The sequence below is a fragment of the Pan paniscus genome, chromosome 1 (assembly GCF_029289425.2).
Source record: "Pan paniscus chromosome 1, NHGRI_mPanPan1-v2.0_pri, whole genome shotgun sequence".
Taxonomy (NCBI): Eukaryota; Metazoa; Chordata; class Mammalia; order Primates; family Hominidae; genus Pan; species Pan paniscus.
The window spans coordinates 114,088,228-114,112,593 of record NC_073249.2 but is presented as its reverse complement, the minus strand read 5'-3'; the positions used below and the strand labels follow the sequence as shown (position 1 = coordinate 114,112,593).

The 24,366-nt window shown below is 41.1% G+C and overlaps 1 protein-coding gene across 4 annotated transcripts in view; it reads right to left on the bottom strand.

Annotated features, from left to right (window-relative positions):
- The window catches only part of SLC16A1 (solute carrier family 16 member 1), a 45,673-nt gene that overhangs the window by 20,847 nt on the left and 460 nt on the right, over nt 1-24,366 (bottom strand). The window contains exon 1 of one of the 4 annotated variants that reach the window (XM_003810706.5): nt 23,618-23,992. The exons of 1 other annotated variant lie outside the window; for it this stretch is intronic. The gene's annotated coding sequence lies outside the window, so the exon portion shown is untranslated. Of the gene's footprint in view, nt 1-22,405; nt 23,993-24,366 lie in introns of those variants that run through there. 2 more of the 4 variants (XM_055102575.2, XM_055102571.2) reach the window with 2 other exon arrangements.

Genomic DNA, 24,366 nt, shown 5'->3' with positions numbered 1-24,366 from the left:
TGAAAACTATAACACTGAGAAGTTAAAATAGATAACCTATCCTCTCAGACTGAAAGACTCAATATTTAAATCAAGCAAAGATTTCTGAAGGAACATAAAGAAACAACTATAAAAAAAGTTGGCCGGGTGCGGTGGCTCATGCCTGTAATCCCAGCACTTTGGGAGGCTGAGGCGGGAGGATCACGAGGTCAGGAGTTTGAGATCAACCTGGCTGTCTCTACTAAAAATACAAAAATTAGCTGGGTGTGGTGGCGCGTGCCTGTAGTCCCAGCTACTCGGGAGGCTGAGGCAAGAGAATCGCTCACTTGAACCCGGGAGGCAGAGGTTGCAGTGAGCTGAGATCATGCCACTGCACTCCAGCATGGCCGACACAGCGAGACTGTGTCTCAAAAAAAAAAAAAAAGTTTTAAAATTAGACTTCAAAATATATGCAAAATAATATACTCAACAAAAGACATACCCAGAACATAAAAAGAACTTGCACAACGATAGCAAAAAGGCAAATCACCCAGCTTAAAAAAAAGCAAAAGATCTGAACAGATGCTTCACCAAAGATACATGAATGATAAACAAACACATGTAAAGATGCTGAATGTCGTTGGTTATTTAAAAATGCAAATTAAAATCACAATCTAATACATACCTACTAAAAATAAGACAGATAATTCCATGACTTTGTGGGGTTATGAAGCCAATGGAACTCTCATATTGCTGATGTTACAGTCCCTTGGAACACATTTTGGCAGTTCCTTATAAAGTTATAGATATATTTAACATATGAGCCAGCCATTACAGTGTCAGCTATCACCCAGGATTTATATAAAAATTCTCTAGCAGCTTGATGCATAATAGCCAAAAACTGAAAACAACCCAATGTCCATCAACAAATGAATGGATAAACAATGGTACAGCCACATAATAGAATACTACTCAGCAATAAAAAGGAACTACTGATGCATGCGATAACATGGATGAATTTTAAAAGCGTTCTGTTAAGTAGGAAAAAAAAGCTAGACAAAAGATTGTATTCTATATGGTTACATTTATATTAAATTGTAGAAAAGGCAAAATTCTAGCACAGGTCGAGCATTTCTCTAATCTGAAAATATGAAACCCAAAATCTGAAACTTTCTGAATACCAGCATGATGCTCAAAGAAAATACTCATTGGAACATTTCGAATTTTGGATTTTTGGATTAGGGATGTTCAACTGCTTAAGTAACTGCAAATATTCCAAAATCTGAAAAAATCTGAAATCCAAAACACATTTTATCCCAGGCATTTTAGATAAGGGATAGAAAACAGATCAGTGGCTACCAGGGGTTGGGGAGAGGAGACTGACTGCAAAGCAGTATGAGATAACTTTTAGGGTAAATGGAAATACTTTATTATCATGATAGTGACAGTTACTCATCAAAGTATACATTCAAGTTAGTAAATTTTATTATGTCAATTATACCTCAATAAAGCTGATCAAAACCAAAAGAAAGTCCAAGGACAGTGACAAGGGGAATAAAATTTGTTCTGTGGCACAGGGAGACAATACAGAAGCAAAAGGAGAGGGCAGGCAAACTTCTTTGTCTTAGTTATCTAGACGGTTAAAAGAAAGAGGAAGAAGACAAAGATGAGGATAAAGAAAAGGAGACAAGAGGAGGACAGAAGATTCTTCTGAGAATTCACAACTCAGGCCAGTGTGAGCTCATGCTTGGCAGGGAATTATCTGTAGAATATCTTTGTTGTTCTTCCAGAGATACACTATATTTGATTTTGCTAGCAAAGATTTCCCACAAACAAAGGCCTGCCAAACATAAGCTCACAATTGTGAACACATCAAGAACCAATTAACCGTGAGTAAACGCAATGCCAATCCAACACAGTTGGATTAGACACTCAGGAACTATAGGCATAGGAATATGAATATTTAAATGACTAAAGACATAAAACAAGGCATTTAAAACATTAGAAAAAATTGTGTATTTCTCTAAAATTATGTATTTCTCTAAAAAAGATCCATAGAAGAAGATTAATTGATTTGAAATAGAACTAGAAATGGAAAGTAAAGTTGGCCGGGCATGGTGGCTCGTGCCTGTAATCCCAGCACTTTGGGAGGCCGAGGAGAGTGGATCACCTGAGGTCAGGAGTTCGAGAACAGCCTGGCCAGCATGGTGAAACCCCATCTCTACTAAAAATACAAAAATTAGCCAGGCATGGTGGCACATGCCTGTAATTCCAGCTACTTGGGAGGCTGAGGCAGGAGAATCGCTTGAACCTGGGAGGCAGACGTTGCAGTGAGCTGAGATTGCACTACTGTACTCTAGCCTGGTGACACGGCAAGACTCCGCTTCAAAAAAAAAAGTAAAGTCAGTGAAATTAATAACATGTTAACTAGAAGACTGGATGTAGCTATATACAGAGTCAGTAAACCTTAAGAATAGGTTTGAAGAGATTAGTCAGAATTCAGGGGAGTGTCATTCTGAAGCTATGAAAGAAAGGCTTTAGAATGGGAGGATCTGACATTTATCTAATGGGACTTTGGAAAAAGAGAATAGAGAATGGAGAAGAGACAACTGTCTGGGTAAATGACTAAGGGTTAATGACTAAGGATATTATAGACTTGATGAACAATATAAATCCTCAGTTTGAGAAAACAAGATAAAGAGAAAAATCTTAGAAACAACTATTTAGAAAATACAGATGACTCAGCTAACAAATATTCATACTGACAAAACAGTCTTCCTGACAATTTTGAAAAATTCTCACCTATTATGTCTTCAAATATTGCTTCTCCCCCATTCTCTCTTTTCACTTTTCTCAGACTCCAACTGGATATGGGTTGGACCTTCCCATGCTATCTACTCTCTTACTCTCCCTTCTATGTTGTCATGTTATCATTCATTCCTTTGTTTCTCTGAACTTCATTCTGGATGGTTTCTTCTGTACTTTAGCTGTGTTTGGCACTAAAGATTAAGGTGATGTAACTTAAGATTAAGGTGATGTAACTTACAGGAAATAGCTGGCCAGTCCTCATTTTCAAACCAATCAAGTAAAAGAGATTTCTATTAAACAAAAGCACACTTCATTTTAATTGAAATAAATGTGTTGATACACATCTCTGTGATAACTATCTCATTTTTATAATAATAATTCTAACTTAGAAAATAGAGAAGGCAGCCAGGGGCAGTGGCTCATGCCTGTAATCCAAACACTTTGGGAGGCCGAGGCGGGTGGATCACTTGAGGTCAGGAGTTCGAGACCTGCCTGGTCAAAATGGTGAAACCCCAACTCTACTAAAAATACAAAAATTAGCTGGGCATGGCGGCAGGCACCTGTAATCCCAGCTACTTGGGAGGCTGAGGCAGGAGAATTGCTTGACTCTGGGAGACAGAGGTTGCTCAGTCTAGGTGACACAGCATGACTCTGTCTCAAAAAAAAAAAAAAAAAAAAAGGAGAAGGCAGGAGTTTGTTGTCCAGATGAAATAATTTTTCAATATTCTCCAATATTTCTGACCTAATCTCTTTTTGGATTTCTATCATGGGACTCTCTCTAGGACTATGCATTCTGGAATTTTCCCTTCCTTTGAGATTTTTATTGCTTAGGACAGTGAACCACCATAAGAAATGGGATGAATAAGAGATACACCTCTCTTTTGTAGTGGGAGTAAAAGGCTTTTGGATAACTCAAGTTGGAAAAGAAAAAGTAGAGATCAGGCATCCATTCTCAAGAGGTAATTTTTAGCTAAGGTTATCTCTCAACCTGAGGATGTGCAGAATAATTCCCTCAAAAATATAACCCAGTTTAAAAATTGAAGGTCTTTGTCCTAGGGCATTTCATCTACCTAGGATTTGAGTGAGATAAAAATATTTACAAGTTAAGGTTTCCTAAAATTTCTACTGGAATGAATATGATTAAAAGCTATTTAACAGGTCAGCTCTGCTAACAGAAACAGCCTGAATTCTAAAATGATGTTAAATAAAACTGCTGCAGGCGTTGATTTTATGAGTTTTTTCTTCTTCTAAGTATGAAAAAAGAGAACACTTAAAAAATTTCAAAGAACCACTAAAAAGATTAATTCATCTCAGAATATTTACACACATAGAACACCCACACACAGACAGTAGGGCTGTTTAACACATTAAGCTCTGACTAGAACAGCTAATACGTGCTGGACGTGATTAAACTTTGAGTTTAGCTGCCAGCTATGATTTGTCCCAATTAAGGCAGTTACAATTTTTAGTCACTAAAGCTTGCCTCATCAAGTTAATACCTTATTCCACAGTGCCAAAATTAGATTTAAAGCCTCAAGAAACTTTAGAAAAATTTAAAAGGAAATAAGAAAGTATAAGACATAAGAGCATGCAAAATCATTATGAAAAACAGAACACTTCAAAAAACCACACACAGATTCAACACAATTCTTCCACCACCTGACAAATGGCTATCCCTGTTAACTTAAAAATACTGATGGTACATAACTGAAAAAAAAAAAAGTCAGTTAATATTATCTAAGCATATTATTTCCTTTTTTAACTGGCAAATCTCAGCTATAAACAGAAGGGCTCATTCAAAAAGTAAATTATGAGAGCAGACCCCCTTGCAGAGTACTCAGAGTTCCCTTGAGAAAACAGAGCACATGCATTCTTTGTATGCTAAAGCCCAGAGGCTAAAGGGGACTAAAGTTTAAGATTTTAATCCTTACAATATGCACAGTAGCTTTCCTATCAGCTTAGCTATTACTGCCCAAGAGTGATGGGGAGACTAAAAAACAAAGTGATAGGGTAATGAGAAAAATTCTTCATTAATTCATCTTCTAAAGGATGATAGAAAACAATAACCCTAACTTTTCTTGGCAATGACGGTGATAAGAGTCACCTTCTAGATTTTCTGATATTTTTTTCTCATAACTCTCATGAATTTTGCTAGTAAACTAATCTGGAAAGCCGAAGCTGTGCTCCATACCTGCCATGTCCTTGCCCCACTCCCAAAGAGAAGAGCTACAAAAGCCTTGAAAATAGTATTCATGATGTTCTGTACACTTTCCTCATCAACATTTAAAATGAAGCCACTGTCTTTTCCTAAAATGACAATGACCAGTTCGTGAACTTAAAAGAAGCAGAAAGTATCTAAAACCAATAACCTTAAAATAATCTGTGAATGAGTGTAAACTAGTTTTAGGTTTCAAACACATGGAAACATTCAAATCCAGAAAGGCTGATTTCCTGAAGCTATTGCTGCTAAAGTAGATAACCTGTTGTTCTCTGTAACTAGCCCTAATGCAGCTTCATGGTTTACAGAACCACCTGTCCCAAGTTAACTCCCAAGATTCAAAGTCTAGGAAACCTCACTTTCATTTCTTTTCCACTTTGAAACTGAATACATTGAGGAAACCAAAACAATGAAAAAATCAAGCAGAAAGCGCTAGTCAAAGAAGGAATATAACTACTGGATCTGGCTAGCCAAACACTCAGCAATTATGAAATGCATAATTTTGATCAAACTGCATATAAAGAATCTTAAAAAATATAAACCCGTCTCTGCAAACTTCCAACTCTCTTTACCTACCCTGCCATTCTGGGAAAATCCTATCCACATTACAAGAAGTTAAATATATTATGCTTATAAGAGAAATTAACAACTTGCTAACTCGAATGCTTAAAGAAGGATTTTAGGCCTATCTTTCAGAATTCTGTTCATGATAATTGATTTTAGACCTTGCTTTTAATTCATATTTATAATCCCTTAAAAAATCAGTATTTTAGTTAATAATTTATAGTTTAAAATTATTTACATAGACCACTCTACCAATAAATAGAAAGCATTTCTTTTTTTTTTACCTTTTTTTCTTTTTTGAGATGGAGTCTTGCCCTGTTGCCCAGGCTGGAGTACAATGGCGCGATCTCGGCTCACTGCAACCTCCGCCATCCGGGTTCAAATGATTCTCCTGCCTCAGCCTCCTCAGTAGCTGGGATTGCCGGCACACGCCACCATGCCCAGTTTTTTTTTTTTTAACTTTTAGTAGAGACAGGTTTTACCATGTTGGCCAGGCTGGTCTCGAACTCCTGACCTCGTGATCCACCCGCCTCAGCCTCCCAAAGTGCTGGGATTACAGGCGTGAGCCACCGTGCCCGGCCAACGTATTTCTTTTTAAAGACAGCAGATTTCCAAAGAACAAGAGTTGGTAAGGATGTGGAGAAAAGGAAACCCATGTACACTGTTGGAGGGAATATAAACTGGTGTAGCTGTTATGGAAAACAATATGAAGATTCTTCAAAAAATTAAAAATACAATTACCATTTGATCTAGCAGTCATACTTCTGGGTATATATCCAAAGGAACTGAAATCTGGATCTCAAAGAGATTACCTGCACACTCCCATGTTCTCTGCAGCATTTTTCACAATAGCCAAGATATGGAAGCAACCTAAATGTCCATCTACGGAGGAACAGATTAAGAAAATGTGGAAAATACATATAATTGGTCTTGTCGCCCAGGCTGGAGTGCAATGGCATGATCTCGGCTCACTGCAACCTCTGCCTCCCAGGTTCAAGTGATTCTCCTGGTTCAGTCTCCTGAGTAGCTGGGATTACAAGCGTGTGCCACCATGCCGGCCTAATTTTTGTATTATTAGTAGGAAGGGGTTTCACCATGTTGGCCAGGCTGGTCTTGAACTCCTGACCTCAGGTGATCCACCCACCTCGGCCTCCCAAAGTATTGGGATTACAGGCGTTAGCCACCGTGCCCTGCATTTGTCAGCTTTTTAAAATGAGTTATGTATTATTTCTTTCATCATTCTAAACAAAAACTCAGCCTCATACTCCCTCCACTCCCCGCTCCTGCCCATCCCCTGGCACAAAAAGACAACAAATCTCAAAGTTTTTGTTCCAAGGCAACCTTAAGCAGAAATGTATTTGGAAAAGGGAGTATTTTAATAGCATTTTCAGATAATTGAGGATATTCCTCTTTGATACTACACCAAAACCTGATGGGTGATTTTTTTTTTTTTTTTTTTTTTAAAGACAGTGTCTCGCTCTGTCACCCAGGCTGGAGTAGAGTGGTGCAGTGCCTCACTGTAGCTCCTGGGCTCAAGTGATCCTCCCACCTTAGTCTCACGAGTAGCTGAGATTACAGGCGTGAGACACCATGCCTGGCTAATTTTTGTATGTTTTGTAGAGATGAAGTTTTGCCATGTTTCACAGGCTGGTCTTGAACGCCTGGGCTGGGCTCAAGTGATCCGCCGGCCTCCACCTCCCAAAGTGCTGGGATTACAGGCATCAGTCACGGCCCGGCTGATAGTTTCATGATGATTAGTTTAAGCGAAATCTAAAGACCTCAATCTTGAGAGAGTCTTGAGGTCCTTGAAGGATCCAAAAAAACCACACTTTGAGAATGGCTGTTTTTTTAAATCATTAATTCAATTTGATCACAAAAGTGACTAAATTGATACCTAATGGTTTATTCAGACTGCATATCATCTTGGTGCATTCAACTGAATCAGAATCAGGTTAGACAATGTTTTTTTCAGCACTACAGTAAATTCTGATGTATAACAGGGATGTATTAATTATAGAAAAAAGCTGATATATATGTATACTGGAAAGGATGGTCAGAGATGGTACAGAATACACTATTTTTCAATGTACATCATTTAGGCTCTATTTAAATAATATATATTTTATACTTTGATTAAAAGTATGCACATACTTCTTACTTATTAAAATAATTTTGATCAAGGATGTCAAATTTACTATTTTTAGTCAGTTAAAAAAGAACATGCAAAAATTCTATTATAGAACAAAATAATAATTCACTTTCCTTTACGAGTTCTTTAGACAAAATCATGTCCTTTGCAACAACATGAAGATGGTGGCCATTATCCTAAGCAAACTAACACAGTAAACCAAATATTTTTCTCACTTATAAGTGTGAGCTAAACTTTGGGTACACATGGACATAAAGATGGGAACAGTAGACACTGGGGAATACAAGATGGGGGAGAAGTGAAGAGGGGCAAAGGGTTGAAAAACTACCTATTGGGTTCTATGCTTACTTCCTGGGTGATGGGTTCAATTGTACTCCAAACCTTACCATCATGCAATATACCTTTGTAAAAAACCTGCACATGTACCCCAGAATCTAAAATAAAAGTTGAATAAATAAATAAATAATGATGTAGTATAAAAAAAGAGTTCTTTGGCTTATCAAGTTTATCCCCTATAGACCTCTTCACACCTTTTTTTTTTTTTTTTTTTTTGAGACAGAGTTTTGCTCTTGCTGCCCAGGCTGGAGTGCGATGGTACGATCTTGGCTCACTGCAACCGCCGCCTCCTGGATTCAAGCAATTCTCCTGCCTCAGTCTCCCAAGTAGCTGGGATTACAGGCATGCTGCCACCACGCCTGGCTAATTTTTGTATTTTTAGTAGAGACGGGGTTTCTCCATGTTGGTCAGGCTGGTCTCAAACTCCCGACCTCAGGTGATCCGCCCGCCTTGGCCTCCCAAAGTGCTGGGATTACAGGTGTGAGCCACCATGCCTGGCCCACATCTTCTTGTAGTCCTAAATACCATACGTATTCTTGGAGAGCATTCTCCAAACCAGAAATTTGTCCAAAGTTTTTCCTAACAAGAAAGCTCGCAATGCACACTTGTCAGGAGTCTACAGGACCATAAAACATATGAAAGCTAACATTTGTAACTGTCCTCATCTCTACTGATCTGGAAAAGCCCTGTTTTGTTTCAAGTAAATATAGCATGTGCTAAATTTGTGATACGTGATGAAATGGAGAGTGTTTGTAAGATCTCAGGGCCCTTTCACCACCTAAAGTAAGACAGAAGGAGGTTGAGAGGAGGGTTTCTCCAGCATAAACAATATCCCTTAATTTCCAGCCTTTCTGACACCTCTCTCTGTCCACTGCAGTTCAAGTATGACCCCTTTTTTTTTTTGAGATGGAGTTTCACTCTTGGTGGCCCAGGCTAGAGTACAATGGCGCGATCTTGGCTCACTGCAACCTCCACCTTCTGGGTTCAAGCAATTCTCCTGCCTCAGCCTCCCAAGTAGCTGGGATTACAGGCGCGTGCCACCGTGCCCAGCTAATTTTTGTATTTTTAGTACAGACAGGGTTTTACCATGACACCCAGGCTGGTCTCAAACTCCTGACCTCAGGTGATCAGCCTACCTCAGCCTCCCAAAACGCTGGGATTACAGGCATGAGCCACTATGCCAGGCCAGTATGACACTTTTCTACCTTGTGAATGACTTTTGGTGAAGAATCTTTGCTAAATATTAGTCCAACTGAGTCAGCTGAGCAAAGCTTCAATGCTGAAATTTTTTGAAAAGGCATAAACAAAGTTCAAGTAACATGAAGGCATGTGGACATAAAGAACCAGCCTTAAGAAATTTCCAGAGAATGGGATTTAACTACCAAATAACATGTATTATAAATATTTCTGGCTTGTTAGGTGAAATGGGTTTAAGTTTTCCTAGACAGCTGCCTGGCAATCAATGTTTCTGCTAACCAGCATTAAGAGCTACTTTTGCTATATCATGAACAAAGCCAGTCAAGCTGTTTCAATGAAAAATAAACAAATGGAAAATGTTGGCTTTCTATTTGCAACTTCAACTAAATTTCATTAAGATACAATATGCCTGAGTAAGAATCAATCTTCATTTGTATTTACTGGGCATATGTTGATATATAATTCCAATTAATTTGACTTGACTTTAATACTCTACAATACCCTATGATGCTACTATTGTGACCCCAATCCTAATCCTCTTGTACAGTAGTTGTTTTAGATATGAGGAGGATTAAAGTAGTATAGAGAACTGATGAAGTGAACATATTTGTAAATGGGCAAACTAGCATGCAAACTTAAAGGTAATGAACATAGGTATACATATATGCACGCACTTGTGTGTATATATTTACTTATTTAATCCTCTTTTGTCAATCTCAGCCAACGTTATGTTAAATAATCTGAATCTAGTAGCAAACACTCTTAATTCTCCTTGTAAGAAAATGACTTACATCATTTGTTCAACCAAATAAGCATGATTTTATTTAGGGAGAATGAGGCTATTATATAAGAAAGGTGTGGGGGTATAAAATGGATCACTTACTTTTGGGATAAGTACCCACATCAGTACAACTTTTTTCAAAAGATAGTGACCCATTCATTTTAAATTGAAAACCGGAATTTTCCAGTGTCTACTGAAAACACCACAGATTAGCCGGGCATGGTGGCGTGCGCCCGGAGTCCCAGCTACTCAGAAGACTCTCTTGAACCTGGAAGGCGGAGGCTGCAGTGAGTGGAAAGGAAGAATGGGGTATACTTTGTTAGCTAACAAAGAAAGATTTGTAGAAGGGCAATATTTTAGGATAATAGCCAAAGAAGATCAAATATCAATGTCCTAAATTATCAAACTTCATCGTATTGTTTTTGCAATTAAAATTGCAAACCGGCTGGGCGCAGTGGCTCAAGCCTGTAATCCCAGCACTTTGGGAGGTCGAGGCGGATGGATCACCTGAGGTCAGGAGTTTGAGACCAGCCTGGCCAACATGGCAAAACCTCGTCTCTACTAAAAATACAAAAATTAGCCGGGCATGGTGGCGGGCGCCTGTAATCCCAGCTTCTCAGGAGGCTGAGGCAGGAGAATCACTTGAACTCAGGAGGCGGAGGTTGTGGTGAGCCGAGATCACACCACTGCACTCTAGCCTGGGTGACAGCATGAGACTCCATCTCAAAAAAAAAAAAAAAAAAAGATTGCAAACTAAGATTTAAAAAATTACACACCATACAATTGTATCATCATTTTTAAAAAGTATATCAGGATATATACCAAACTTTTTGGCCATTCATTCAACAAATCTGAGTGCCTGGAGTAAAGGCAGTAAAAGAGAAAAAGAGACAGACATAATCCCTGCCTACATGGAGCTTAGATTCTGGGAAAGAAAGTAAATAGGTAAACAAATTAATTAAATAAATATGTTCTAATAAGCATACTTAAAATGCCATATTGCTGGAGGTTGAGAAGGGGAATTAATATGCTCTTTCCATATAACTATGTTGACTGACTTGTTCCAATGAACATGTATTACCTGATAGTAAAGAAAATATGGCCAGGTATGGTGGCTCACACCTGTAATCCCAGGACTTTGGGAGGCAGAGGCGGGAAGATCACCTGAGTCCAGGAGTTCAAGACCAGCCTTGGCCATATGGCGAAACCCTGTCTCTACAAAAAATACAAAAAAATTAGACAGCAGTGGTGGCACACACTTGTGGTCCCAGCTACATGGGAGGCTGAGGATCACTTGAGCCCAGGAGGTGGAAATTGCATGAGCCAAGATCACGCCACTGGACCCCAGCCTGGGCAACAGAGTGAAACTCTGTCTCAAAAAACGAAAAACAAAGCCCCACAAAGTAGTAGTTTTAAAACATGACAAGTTATACATGTGTGTTATAGAAAAATTAAAAGATATGTGTGAATAGAAAATAAAATTTACCTATCATTCTACCATCCTCATTTAAAGTTATTTATGTTTTGATGTAAATCCTGACTTCCTTTTATGATAGTCATGCATATGAATAAACATAAATATGGAATATGTATGTATATGCTGCTTAATAGACATTTTCCATTAATATCAGAAACTTCCTTTTTTTTTGACGGAGTCGCGCTCTGTCGCTGAGGTTGGAGTGCAGTGGTGCAGTCTTGGCTCACTGCAACCCCTGCATCCCAGGTTCAAGCCATTCTCATAACTAAGCCCCACGAGTAGCTGGGATTACAGGTGTGCGCCACCACATCTGGCTACTTTTTATATTTTTAGTAGACATGGGGTTTCACCGTGTTGGCTAGGCTGGTCTCAAACTCCTGACCTCAAATGATCTGCCCGTCTCGGCCTCCCAAAGTGCTGGGATTACAGGCCTGAGCCACGGCATCCAGCCTCTTTTTTGTTTGTTTGTTTGAGACGGAGTCTCTCTCTGTCACCCAGGCTGGAGTGCAGTGGCGTGATCTCGGCTCACTGAAACCTCCGCCTCCCAAGTTCAAGCGAATCTCCTGCCTTAGCCTCCTAAATAGCTCGGAGTACAGGTGCCTGCCACCATGCCTGCCTAATTTTTGTATTTTTAGTAAGGGTAGGGTTTCGCCCTGTTTGTCATGGCGGTCTCAAACTCCTGACCTCAGGCCACCCGCCTCAGCATCACAAAGTGCTAGGCTTATAGGCGTAAGCCACTGTGCCTGGCCGGAAACATTTTTTGATGTGTCTAGTTCCACAATGCTGTTTTTGAAGAATAGCATTCGGGTCTATGGATGTATTATACTTTAAAACATTACCTACTGTTGGCCGGGCGTGGTGGCTCACGCCTGTAATCCCAGCACTTTGGGAGGCCGAGGCGGGTGGATCACCTGAGGTCAGGAGCTTGAGACCAGCCTGGCCAACGTGGTGAAACCCCGTCTCTACTAAAAATATGAAAATTAGCTGGGCATGGTGGCGGGTGCCTGTAATCCCAGCTACTTGGGAGGCTGAGGCAGGAGAATCACTTGAACCCGGGAGTCGGAGGTTGCAGTGAGCTGAGATCGCGCCATTGCACTCCAGCCTGGGCGACGGAGCGAGACTCCGCCTCAAAAAAAAAAAAAGAAAAACAAAAAACAAAAAACATTACCTACTGTTGTCCAGGTGCGGTGGCTCACACCTGTAATCCCAGCACTTTGAGAGGCCGAGGCAGACAGATCACCTGAGGTTGGGAGTTCAGGACCAGCCTGACCAACATGGAGAAACCCTGTCTCTACTAAAAATACAAAATTAGCCAGGCATGGTGGCGCACGCCTGTAATCTCAGCTACTAGGGAAGCTGAGGCAGGAGAATCACGTTAACCCAGAGGCGGAGATTGAGGTGAGCCAAGATCATGCCATTGGACTCCAGCCTGGGCAACAAGAGCACAACTCTGTCTCAAAAACAAAACAAAAAAACCTACTGTTGCACATTTAGGTTGCTACATTCTTTTTTCCTTTTATAGTATTTTCCATACTACTGTGGAGAACTAGAAATTTAGGATATAATTTTAGACAAAGAATTTCTGAAAATTCTATTTTTTATTCATATTGCCAACTTGCTGTTAAGATTCTACCAATTTCTTCTTCCTACCACAGTGTAACAAAGGGTTATTTTTTCACTCTTTCACTGCATTTTGTGGCAAAAGTATTTTCAACTAACAACCATGGCCACAGCAATATTAAAAAACTAAGAGTAGGTTGGGCACAGTGGCTCACACCTGTAATCCCAGCACTTTGGGAGGCCAAGGTAGGCGGATCCACTTGAGTTAAAAAAAAAAAATCCCTATATCTCATCCAAATATTAGCATTAGATGAACTTCAAGTAATCTAATTTTCCCAGTTTTTGAGAAGTAGAGAAAAATATGAAACCAGAAAAAAAAACCTCTCAGTGATGTAATGCTTTCTAGATCTACTGCTCTCTACAGTGAAAGAAGCAGAAAAGTTTTTGTTTTGTTCTGTTTTGTTTGTTTGTTTTTCTTGAGAGGGAGTCTCGCTCTGTCGCCCAGGCTGTAGTGCAGTGGCACTATCTCGGCTCACTGCAACCTCCGCCCCTCGGGCTCAAGCAATTCTCCTGCCTCAGCCTCCCAAGTAGCTGGGATTACAGGCATGCACCACCATGCCCAGCTATTTTTTGTATTTTTAGTAGAAAGGGGTTTCGCCATGTTGGTCAGGCTGATTTTGAACTCCTGACCTCAGATGATCCACCCAACTCAGCCTCCCAAAGCGCTGGGAGAAAGAACTTATCAATCTTGTTTTCTGAGCTATTCTTGGCACAAAGAACTTATCTATCTTGTTTTCTGAGCTATTATTACACCAGCAAATTTTGCCTTTTTTAATGCTTCATTTTTGCCTTCTTCTCACAGACTGAAAAACTGGCTACTACCTAAGTTGAGAGTCCCATGTCCCTTTCACATATTAATTTATTTCTTGGTTGGCCAGGAGTTTCCAAATATAGACCCATTTCACATTTTATAAAATGACATGAGATGTCATAGAGAAAAGAAAGTTGGGGGCTATGTCCATCAATAGTACGTTTTGCTTGGCAGAATTCTAAATTATATTCTGGAATAAATAATGGTATGTGTTCTATTTTCTACAGCAACCCAAAATATATTCAACAAATCGATATCTAAGTGGGCCATTTAAATTTATTAACACATAACCTACCCTGTTCCAGAATTTGAAGAAATGTACTGGCTGGATTAAAGTTACAAATAAGTGAGTTGTCAGGATTATATCATTTATGTTACTTTGAATGTAAATGAGTATTTGAATATATTAATAATAGATGGTATTTCTATTACAATCTACTTCACTTCCACTATCAGATGCCAAATAGGGAGAATAAGTGGATTATAATTCATTAAGAAAAAGATAAACAACAGAGAAAGCTTTTCCTTTTCTTGCAAACAGCTAAATTGAACTATTCACTCACAGAAATAATTAACATTTTACTTAGTTTTACATTAACAAAATCTTTGAGGACTAGAGACAACAAAGTAATATAACATTTCATTTTAAAGTTTTAGTCTCATTTTAAACGTTTTAAAACCATATTTTAAATATGTATTTACATCTCTAATCTCTTCTAATAACTTTTTAATAACTGCTTGTCTATAACAGTAACTGTTTAAAAATTCCTTGAGTAAGTCTGAACTTCATTATGATGCTATCTTTGACTTCCCCCATTATCTCCAATAAAGATCTAAGTTGTTTTGTTTTCTTGTTTGCTTCACCAGTAACAGACAAATCTCACAAAAGAGTATTAAAATTGAGTACTCTTTGGCACTGAAACATGATTCACCATTCTCTCCATGGAAATCTTTAGTAAAAGGAGAAAAATTTGCTGGGTGCGGTGGCTCATGCTTGTAATCCCAGCACTTTGGGAGGCCAAGGTGGGCGGATCACCTGAGGTCAGGAGTTCGAGACCAGCTTGGCCAACATGGTGAAACCCCATCTCTACTAAAAATACAAAAAATTAGCCAGGCGTGGTGGTATGCGCCTATAATCCCAGCTACTTGGGAGGCTAAGGCAAGAGAACCGCTTGAACCCAGGAGGCGGAGGTTGCAAGTGAGCCAACATCACGCCACTGTATTCCAGTTTGGGCAATGAGAGCGAAACTCGGGCCGGGGGCGGCGGGGGAGAAAAAAAAAAAAGAAAAATTCACGTGATCTGAAGAGAAACCAGGGTATACTATTCTCAAATGTTTACTTGCTAAGCTTTTTGGGAAGATATTTGCAGACATTAAAAATGTATCAAAGTCAGCATTATTACCTCAAAACAGCACCATTAAATAGCCTTTTTAATTGCTAACGATATAAATCTTAGACTATGCTGCCATTAAGATAATTGTCAGTTTTTTTATTAGAAATATACAATATATATTTTTTTTAGATGGAGTCTAGCCTAAAATATACAATTTTGTTTTTTTTTTTTGAGACAGTCTTGCTCAGTTGCCCAGGCTGGAGTGCAATGGTGCGATCTGGGCTCAATGAAACCTCCGTCTCCCGGGTTCAAGCAGTTCTCTTGCCTCAGCCTCCAAAGTAGCTGGGATTACAGGCAACCGCCATCATGCCCAGCTGATTTTTATATTTTTGTAGAGGCAGGGTTTCATCATGTTGGCCAGGCTGGTCTCGAACTCCTGACCTCAGGTGATCTGCCTGCCTGGGCCTCCCAAAGTGCTGGGATTATGGGCGTGGCCCCTGCGCCGGCCAATATACAATTTTCAAATGAGTGTTTTATTTTATTTTATTATTTTTTTTTGAGACAGAGTCTCGCTCTGTTGCCCAGGCTGGAGTGCAGTGGCGTGATCTCCATTCACTGCAAGCTCCGCCTCCCGGGTTCATGCCTTTCTCCCGCCTCAGCCTCCAAAGTAGCTGGGATTACAGGCAACCGCCATCATGCCCAGCTGATTTTTATATTTTTGTAGAGGCAGGGTTTCATCATGTTGGCCAGGCTGGTCTCGAACTCCTGACCTCAGGTGATCTGCCTGCCTGGGCCTCCCAAAGTGCTGGGATTATGGGCGTGGCCCCTGCGCCGGCCAATATACAATTTTCAAATGAGTGTTTTATTTTATTTTATTATTATTTTTTGAGACAGAGTCTCGCTCTGTTGCCCAGGCTGGAGTGCAGTGGCGTGATCTCCATTCACTGCAAGCTCCGCCTCCCGGGTTCATGCCTTTCTCCCGCCTCAGCCTCCCGAGTAGCTGGGACTACAGGCGCCCACCACCATGCCCGGTTAATTTTTTGTATTTTTAGTAGTAAAATATTTGCATTTTTAGTAGTAGAGACAGGGTTTCACCGTGTTGGCCAGGATGGTCTCGATCGCCTGACCTTGTGATCCGCCTGCCTCGCACTCCCAAAGTGCTGGGATTACCTCCACCTCTCAGGTTCAAGCGATTCTCCTGCCTCAGCCTCCCAAGTAGCTGGGATTACAGGCATGCATCACCATGCCCGGCTAATTTTGTATTTTTAGTAAAGACAGGGTTTCTCCATGTTGGTCAAGCTGGTCTCGAACTCTCAACCTCAGGTGATCCACTCGCCTCGGCCTCCCAAAGTGCTGGGATTACAGGCGTGAGCCACTGCGCCCGGCCTCAAAGGAAAATTATTATGCCTTAATTTGTGACAATCATTTTATTCTCTGTTAGCATATACACAAACATTTTGTTCCCTCTCATTTGTGAGGTCAGAATTTATGATGATTAGTAAATAAAACCAAGTCAATAACCAAGAAATGGCATCATGATTCTGTAGAATCCTGTGACATCAGCATCTGTGTGCCGTGTTGCTTCACAGGTTCTGGCTAACTTCATTCTAACCTTGGAACAGAAGTAAAGAAGTTAGGAGCAGGGGTCCTTAGACTCTGGTGCCAGGGATTCCTTTGGCCATTTAGTAAAACTTATGGAACGCTTGTCAGAATAATGTTTTCTTTTTTTAATATAATTTTATTTTTTTTTTCTTAAACAAATAGAGACAGGGTTTCGCCATGCTGCCCAGTCTGCTCTTGAACTCCTGGGCTCAAGTGATCCACCCACCTCAGCCTCCCAAGTGCTGGGATTACAGACGTGAGCCACGTGCCCAGACAGAATAATGTTTTTAAATGCATAAAATAAAATGCAAAGATAGAACTGTCAAAATACTTTAATTGGAATTAACAATGTGCTTTTAGGCCGGGCGCGGTGGCTCACGCCTGTAATCCCAGCACTTTGGGAGGCCGAGGCGGGCGGATCACGAGGTCAGGAGATCGAGACCATCCTGGCTAACACGGTGAAACCCCGTCTCTACTAAAAATACAAAAAATTAGCCGGGCGTGGTAGCGGGCGCCTGTAGTCCCAGCTACTCGGGAGGCTGAGGCAGGAGAATGGCGTGAACCCGGGAGGCGGAGCTTGCAGTGAGCCGAGATCGCGCCACTGCACTCCAGCCTGGGCGACAGAGCGAGACTCCGTCTCAAAAAAAAAAAAAAAAAAAAACAATGTGCTTTTAAAAAATAAAATAAGATCCAGCAGTGGGTCTAATAATCACACTAATTTTGAGGTAGTGATAAGCTTAAACAATTTCAAGATAGCTATAACAGCTGCATTATGGTATGAAGTACATGATTTCTACTGGTGACAAAGTCACAGGTACTGCTAATACAACCATGGTTTGTTGCCTACACTCATATTTGAATGAAATTCCAAGTTTTAGTTATAGGTTAATGAAAAGATATAATATTTTCCCCCCAAACAAGTTCACAGACCCCTCGAATTCAATAGACCTTAGGGGATCAATATGCAGACCCCAGGATAAAAATTTCTCATACAGGAACAGAAGAGCAGGTCAATAAAGTACAAACATAAGTTTTGGTTCCCAAAACTCAATAAGACAAATTACAAAGGCCCTGTTACCTCCAAAATAGTCTAACACACCACAGCAGTGTATAGACTTTCATTCATTCAATAATCTTCAAAAGGTTTGTGTAGGAAGAGCAAAATCAGAAGGAAGACATATTTTTCAATCAATGATCAAATATATAGCTTACAATATCAGTAGATTTTGAGGAAATTCTCCTATACTAAGGCTAAGTCATTGTAATTAAGTCAGATTCAACAATATCATGAGTTGTGATTAGCAACATGATAGTGTAGATAACCAACAGAGTTGGATCTTACTCTGCAGGACAAATGGTCAGTGACACCCTTCAATGGCTCAGCCCATGCAGCTGCCTCACTGGTGTGGTGGATGTGAACCCTTCTTATCATTATGCATACTGTGATCCCAGAAGATTGTTATTGCTGGACAGGTGAGGTAGCTCACACCTGTAATCCCAGCACTTTGGGATGCCAAGGCAGGAGGATGGCTTGGGGCCAGGAGTTTGAGGCCAGCCTGGGTAACATAGTGAGACCCTATCACTAAAAAAATGTTTAAATAAATTAGCTGAGCATTATGGCCCATGCCTGTAGTCCTAGCTACTCAAGAGGCTGAGGTGGCTCTGCTTGAGCCCAGGAGTTACAGGCTGCAGTGAACCATGATGGTTTCACTGTACTCCAGCCTGGGCGACAGAGTGAATTTATAAATTTATAAATTATAATTTATAGATTTATAAAATTATAATTTATAAATTTAGAATGTATAAATTCTATACATTCTATCTTTAAAAAAAAGATTGTTATTGCATTTTAATCTCTTCTCAGGATGACACTAGGAACCAAACATGCCACCTAAACTAGTCCTTCCATTCATTGTAAAAATCTCCTATAACACTCCCTTCCTGCAAAGAGAAAAATATATAAACTAGGTAGCAGTATTACAAATGAAAAGTGGGGGGTTGGACGAGAAATAACAAAAGGGACAAGAGATTGGCACCAACTGCATGTGGTAGGACAGGGGGGCCTACTAGGAGAAATATTAAGAAGATTCAGAGGTTTTAAGCCTGGCTACCTTCAAGAATGGTAGAATCAGAAGAAAAAAACTAGGTTTGGAGGATGAAGGAAAGTTGAGAACAGGCAGAGATAATGAGCTTTAAGTGACATATTAAGTTCAAAATGCCCAAGAAGCAACTGGAAAAGTAGATCATCAATAAGAGTGTTCAACCCCTATCCTTGAGGAACTTACAATCTGGAATCCTTTTATAGCTAAAGATTTGGATTTAGTAGTGATTCTACTAGGTATTCTCTAAATAAAAGCTGTGGGAACAGCAAAGTCCTCCAAGAAAGAGCACGAAAGACCAAAAGAAATGCCATAAATTTAAGGACAAAAATTTTAAATATTCTAAATACTAAAAGCCATTTGAAATGTTAACATCAAGTGCTAAAAACACTTTTACAACTTAAAATAGTGGCCTTTTAAGAGGATATACCTCAATACATTTAAATACATTTCCAGAAAACGACAGTGTCTCAATAACATAGCATATTGTATTAAAACATAAACTTTAACTTGTCCTTCCTATTCAAACTGTACCTCTCTTTATAGAGGCATTCTAGTTAAATTAAAAATAAATGGTAGAATTAAAGGCATAATTATTTCCACTTGCAAACCACTAGTGAAATAATGAAAACAGGCTATTAGTGTAGTACAAAGAGGGATAACCAAATATATGCCTCCTGAAGGAAGTACACACCAATATCTAGGAATTATACTTATCCTCTCCCCCCACACTCCCACTCGGAAATCAAACCTGAACTAAATTTGTTCAGTCTTCAATCTAGCTACCAATTTACAAGAAATACAAAGGATAGAGGGACACATTAAACTAGGACATGTTAAATCTATACCTGAGGGACATATTCATCAACATCTAGGATGAGAGAAACCGGAGGAAAAATGGCCTGGTTCCTTCAACAAATATTAGGTTGGTGCAAACATAATTGCGGTTTTTCAATTGCCATTGAAAGTAATGGCAAAAACCACAATGACATTTGCACCAATCGTACAAGGAAAATACATTACGAGGAAAATAATTAAGATGAGGGAACCTATAGATTAAAAAGTTTAAGAGACATCCCAAACAAATGTAATATGTTACCTTGTTTGGACCCCAAATCAAACCAACCAATTATTTAAAAACAACTGAGGAATATTTGAATACTGACTGGATATTTGGCGATGTTAATTTTTAAAGGTAGGGTAATGGCATTGTGGTTATGACTTTCTCAAGAGTTATCTTTCAGATATCTATATTGAAATAAAACAAATGAAATCATTTGTAGAATTTGCTTCACAGTAATCCAGTAGGGTCTGGGGAAAGTAGATAGGGGAAGAGATAAATCGTGTCGCTCAACTCTTTGTGTTTTGAAATTTTCCATACTTAACTGTTCAAAAGGGAAAAAAGAAAAACACCATTCTCAGGGGTTGCCAACAAAAACTGAAAACAACAGTTTGAATTTTGTCTCCAAGCCTTACAAGCTGAGCAGCCCTGGTCTAGTCACACAACTTCTTAGTGTCCCTATTGGTTAAATGGAGACAAACAAATACCACCTAATAAACTCGTATTTGTTCAAGCCAGAAACCTGGGTTATATCCTTAACGTCTTTGACTTTCCCAGTCTCCCACATCTGGTCTCCACCAAATCCTCCACCAAATCCTGTCTGTTTCTCTACCAAATCCTGTCTTGTCCATCACTGTGGTCTCACACCACTCCAACAGCCTCCTTTCAGCCTGTTCTCCATATTGCATCCAAAGTGATGTTCCTAAAACACAAAATCCAATCAGGTTATCCCCAGCCCCACTGAAAATCCTTTTTTATTTTTTTTGAAACAGAGTCTTGCTCTGTCGCCTGAGCTGAGCTGAAGTGCAGTGGTGTGATCTCAGTTTTCATTGCAGCCTCCACCTCCTGGGTTCAAGCTGTTCTCCTGTATCAGCCTCCCAAGTAGCTGGGATTACAGAAGCATGCCACCATGCCTGGCTAATTTTTTGTATTTTTAATAGAGACAGGGTTTCACCATGTTGGCCAGGCTGGTCTTGAACTCCTGACCTCAAGTGATCCACCCGCCTCGGCCTCCCAAAGTGTTGGGATTACAGGCGTGAGCCACCAGCTTGAAAATCCTTCAACTGCTTTCAATCAGCTTCAAGACAAGAGCGCTCCTTTAAAATTTTTTTACCCTCCTTTATCCCTTAAAAATCCCTTTAATTTTTTTACCCTCCTTGATTCCTTAAAATGGCTTACAAGGCTCTCCATTTTCGCATACTGTCTATCTCTTCAACTTCTATCTCTTCCCATTCTCTTTGACTTTTTTATGCTTTAGCTTTGGTAAAATTCTTTCAGCTCTTGCATTACACCCTGTACTCTTGAGTGTAGCTTCAGTGTTCATGCCTGGAATGTTCTTTCCACCCATCATCACTGCCTTGCCTGGCTAGCTCTTTCATCCTTCAAGTCTCAGGTTAAACAGTATTTCCTCAGAGAGGTCTAGCCAAATTGCTTCTATACTAAGTTGGGTGTCTTCTCACACCTACACAATACAGTATTTGTTCCTACAGGAACCTGTACCTACCCTATTATAACAGTACCTACTTGTTTGTAAAGAGTATTTGCTGTGACAATTATATATTTATCTGTTTTCCAGCTAGACTATAACTCTAGGAGGGCAAGTGGTAAAATTTGTTCACTGCTGAATCCTAAGTCTCTCATGGTGCCTGGTAGCCAATAACAAATTGCTGAACATATAAAATTCACAACAATCTGGACTGTTTTCCTCATACCCAAGTTCCATCTTCCTAGTCCTCAACTGCAACAAAAACAAGACAGCTATGTAGGCATTTACGCAGAGATCTTAATCTTGCATAGGAGTGAGCATTATAAAGTGAATTGAAAACACGATGGGAATGCAGAACATAAGGAGCTGAGAAATCTATTTTCAGGCTGAGATAATTTGTATCCAAATTTACAATCTAAAGAAAAATCAGGAGTGCCAATCTAACAAAAATGAGTCCAAAGACACACATAGTTCCCACCAAACCATAACAAGTTTTCAGACCTAAGATGTTAGATAACTTAATCCCTCCAGCCCCAGTTTCCTTATGTGTAAAACAAGGGATCCTGATCAGCTGGTCATTAGGATCCTTTCCAGGGCTAATATATGCCCTAATATTTAAAGGCTAAAACATGTAAACTAGTGAAACGCTAATCATTTGCTTTCATCCTATAGTGATATGACTTTTTTCCTTTTTAATCTGTTTAAGGACATTACAGTCTATCCCGTTAAGCTTACAACTAAACCTTCAAATCTATTCAGCTATAAAAATCTTACAAAATGCTCCTCAGATCATTAACTTGCATATTTAACAATGGTAACTGCAATCTGATGAAACAACAGCATCTACCTAAGCTCAAAATGAATTACTGAAATATATTCAACTTCTGTGTAAATAATAAATCTTACCACGTGTTTTAAGTGCTAAATATCTTGAATTGTTGGTCATTTCTATGGCAATCTGAAGGCAAAGTCGTGCCCCAGGGTGTAAGACTTGAATTTATGGGTACTATTTAACACCTAACTAAAAAACTGAAGATACATAGTCTTTGCATCACCTCACTGGGCTGGTGGTTGGGATAAAAAAATTGTTGAAACCAGAGTAATTTTTGAAAAAAAAATTCAAAACAAGTTATAGTAAGTTACAGTAAATAAAGTAGCGTGTAAACATTTTACTGTTATCAGTAGCAGCCCAGTTTCTAATCAGCCACTGGAAACCCAAGGAAAGACTAAAGTAGTAACAAGTTTGTCTCCTGGTTTAGATTAATTACAAACTAGTTTTGGCAACTGCTTGTTCCATCAAATATGTCATGACAAAGTAATAAAATGTTAAAACGCATGCTGGAAAAAAAAAAAAGATGTACTTGGAACAAAAAACTTGCATCGGACCAAGTGTAACGCTATCCTCCAGATTTCTCTCAACAGGGCCGCCTTAAGTCCATGAGTAGAAGGGCGCTGCGGCGGACGCTGGCAGCCACAGGTTGAATGACAAAGAGCCCCGTCAGCACCACTCCCAGGAGTCTGCGGGCTGCCCCGTCCCCTACGCAAAGTCTACTCGAACCCTGCATTCACGCCTTGGCTGTGGGGAATGCGGCTCTCCGCATCACTCTCGCAAGTCACCAGGTGGGGCAAGGATCGGCGGGCCAAGAAGGTTGGGGCGGACAATGTCACGAATCAGAAATAACTTCTGCCCCGAGTCCCTTCCCTTGGGGCAGAAGCGGCCAGGAGAGTCTGGAGTACCACATGCAGCAGCCTCATGTTATCCCTTTTCCAGATCAAAGCATCTCTCGAGGAGCCTATTGAAGACTTAGAGGGGAAGGGACTTCCCTACCGTCACCGGGCACCACGACCCAACTCCTCGGCCAGGCCAGGGACCGGCATCTTAGCACGGGGCCCGCGGCTCGGCTAAGAGAGGCGCTGACCCCAGCGCCTCAAGGTCCCCTTCACCAGCACTGCAGTCCGAGGCCACGCGGCTGCCTGTGACCACGATGCCCTCTGCTGGGCCGCCTCCCTCCGCCGGAGACAAAGTCTCCCAATCCCGGAGGTCCCCTCCGACCCCACCAGGGCAGCGAGGGCACCGTGGGGTCCGCGCCGCGTGCCGCCGGCTGTTACCCAACTAACCGTTATATGCGCGGATCGCAGCGCCGAGCGTGTGCGTGAGGTGGTGGCGCAGGCTGGAGTTCCACGGGGCCCAGGGTCCGGCTCCCGTCCTTCGCTCGCTGCCTCGTTTGCTTGTTCCAGTATCCACGCAGCTAGCCAGTCACGTCGCAGCTCACCACTTTGTCTGGCCGGGCCAGCGAGGCTGCCTTATAACCCGCCGGGGCCCGAGCATGCGCGCAGGGGGCGGAGTCGTCTCTCCCGGCCGCCGCCCCCTCCCCGCCACACAGACATCCGAACTGCAGCCCGCGCCTCCACACGCTTTCAGCCGCGCGCGCCCTCTAGCTCGCCCGCGCGCGCCGGCGCCCCCTCCCCGCCACGTGACCGGCGTCCCAGTCCGACCCGCGCGCTGCGCCTCTGCTGAGCGGCGCGGAGCTACCACACCCTGCCAGACTCGCCCTTGGGTCCCTGTCTGACGAGCTCTAGGCAATCTGCCCTCGTTCGGGACACAACCATCGGTCTCACCCCTCAGTTTCTGCCAGAGAAAAAGGAAAAGTCACCAAGAGGCCTGACCCTGACGGGTGGGGGAGATGCGCGTGCGGAGTAGCGGGAAGCGACTGAGGAGCGGGGACTGGGCAGCATTTGAATGGATGCGGGTGCCGCTGGCACCCGGGAAGACGCTGGGGGCCGGCGCTGTAGAGCCGGGCATGGGCTGGGATGTGTTTGGATTCCAATCCGGGCCTGACACCAGTTCAGTGACCTCGGGAAGTTCC